A 2,688-nucleotide genomic window follows, 5' to 3' on the forward strand; every position below is an offset into this window, starting at 1 on the left:
GATCAAGGTTCGACCAGTTTCCAAGAAAGGTCTTCCCAAGATTATGGGAATCTTCTTATCCTCCTCGAAATCAAGAATTATAAAATCAGCAGGAAAGATGAGTTTATTAACCTTGACCAAGACATCCTCCACAATACCTCGCGGATATGTAATAGAATGGTCGGCCAATTGCAAAGTCATATAAGTTGGCTTGGGATTAGGTAAGTCCAACTGCTTGAAGATTGACAAAGGCATCAGATTGATGCTAGCTCCCAAGTCACATAAGCATCTGTCAAAAGACACTTTTCCAATAGTACATGGAATAGTGAAGCTTCCTGGATCTTTAAGCTTTGGAGGCAACTTCTGCTACAGCACAGCACTGCATTCCTCCGTGAGAGCAACAGTCTCTAAATCATCTAGCTTCATTTTCCGAGAGAGAATACCTTTCATAAATTTTGCATAACTAGGCATCTGCTCGAGAGCCTCAGTGAAAGGTATATTGATATAAAGTTTCTTGAACACCTACAGAAACTTCTCAAATTGCTTGTCCAGCTTTTTCTTCTGCACCGCTTAGGAAAAGGCGGTGGAGGATAAATCTATTTCTCCCCTGTATTACCCTCAGGCGGAGTGTGCTCAACAGTAGTCTTCCCTGTTTCCACTTCTTCATCTTACTGCTTTGCTTCTTTCTCAACCCCAGCTTCTTCAGTCAAATCTAGAGTTTATTCGGGGTTCGCAATCTTCCAAGACCTCAAAGTGATTGCCTTTACCTGCTCCTTAGCTTCCTTCTTTCCTGGCACTTCAGTGTCACTAGACAATGTACTAGGTTGACAATTTAGCAAGGCATTGGCAATTTGCCCAATTTGATTTTCCAAGGTCTTGATAGAAAAAGCTTGCCTCTTGCACATAAGCTTCAACTCCTCTAATTCGGATTTTTCATTAGCTGGTTGCAACTGGAGTTGTTGTCTTGGTGCATACTGCGGTTGCTGAAAACCAGGGGGTTGTACTGCTTAGGTGGATACTACTGATAAGGCTGTTGCACCGCATTCTGAGCATTGCTCCAACTAAAATTAGGATGATTGCGGTTGTTAGGATGATATGTGGCTGGCACAGGTTGCTGCGATCGCTGGAAGTTGCTCACGAACTGAGCTGATTCACCAGAAATTGCGCACTGATCAGTCTCATGGGCACCAGCATAAAGCTCATAGACACTAGTAATTTGATTAACTCCATAATTAGCCAAAGTGTCCACCTTCATTGTCAAAGCCTTAAGTTGAGCAGTGATAGCAGTTGCTATTTCCAACTCCAGAATTCCTGCTACTTTCCCCTGAGACAGTCTCTGGGAAGGATTCTGGTACTCATTAGCAGCCATTAGTTCAATAAGTTCATAGGCTTCATCATAGCTCTTAGCCCACAAGGCTCCTCCTGATACTGCATCAAGCATGGGCCTAGAAGTATGACCTAATCCATTATAGAAGCAGTTAATAATCATCCAATCAGGCATGCCATGGCATGGGAACTTTCTTAACATCTCCTTATATCGATCCCAAGCCTCACACAGAAATTCTACAGTTTGCTGTGCGAACTGGGTAAGAGCATTCCTAATTGCTGCAGTCTTCTCCATGGGGAAGAATTTAGTGAGAAACTTTTGAACAAGATCTTACCAAGTTATGATAGACCCTGCTGGTAGAGAGTGTAACCAGCACTTAGCCTTGTCCCTCAGAGAGAATGGGAAGAGTTGTAGCTTGATAGCATCTTCAGTCACATCATTGAATTTGAAAGTGTCGCAGATCTCGATAAAATCCCTAATGTGCATGTTGGGGTCTTCAGTTAGAGAACCCCCAAACTGAACTAAGTTCTATATCATCTGGATCGTGCTTGACTTGATCTTAAAAGTGTTAGCCCTGATGGCTGGTCTGATGATGCTGGACTGAATGTCATTAATCTTAGGCTTAGAATAGTCCTTCAAAGCCTTCGGATTTTCTGCTTGATCACCCATAGCTACTATAATTGGCTCTTCAACTTTCTATTCTTCTTCTACCTTCTTTCTTCCTCAAAAACTTCCCTACGAGCTACCACAAGTTCTTCCTCGGCTTTATCCAGTATTCTCTTACGAGTACGCGAACGCGTATGCGTACACCCTCGCTAGAGTACCTAAAAGCAGACAAGGAACAAATAAGTAACAATGTCCGAGTCAATGAACTTTAACGACCACTAATGGAAAGCACATAAACTATAAATTAACACTGTAGTCCCCGGCAGCGGTGCCAAAAACTTGTTAGTCGCTAAACACGCGCTAATAATACATGCAAGTATACGAGTTCGCAAGTAGTATAGAATCTTTTCTAGTTCATTCTCACAGAGACTGTATTGGTTAACTATCTAATTTATGCACCTAAGCAACAATGTATGGTTATTATCCAATGCTAAGATGATAACAAATTGAGATTGTTTATAACTAAGAATTACGCTAACAAATATAACTACGAGAATAAGATTGACTGAATTCATATATATAACAAACATGGGATTCTAACTTCATTAAATAAGTTATTCAAAAGCCTTATTATTCTTAACCTTAGCATGCAATGGTGATGAAATGAATCAGTTAACACGAAACTGATAAACGCCAACTTTCGTTGCACAAGTACCATTCTACCAGACATCCACAAAAGAGATGGAAGCTGAATAGGCAGTAATTATATTGAGACC

At 41.0% G+C, this 2,688-nt stretch overlaps 1 non-coding gene across 1 annotated transcript; it reads left to right on the forward strand.

The window, feature by feature from the left end:
* Nucleotides 1-1,478: 1,478 nt before the first annotated feature.
* LOC141709735 (small nucleolar RNA R71) lies at nucleotides 1,479-1,585 on the forward strand. The gene has a single exon (XR_012570298.1). It is a non-coding gene; the product is annotated as a small nucleolar RNA R71 (small nucleolar RNA).
* The last annotated feature ends 1,103 nt before the right edge of the window (nucleotides 1,586-2,688 follow it).

This window comes from Apium graveolens, chromosome 2 (assembly GCF_009905375.1).
Source record: "Apium graveolens cultivar Ventura chromosome 2, ASM990537v1, whole genome shotgun sequence".
NCBI classification, from domain to species: domain Eukaryota; kingdom Viridiplantae; phylum Streptophyta; class Magnoliopsida; order Apiales; family Apiaceae; genus Apium; species Apium graveolens.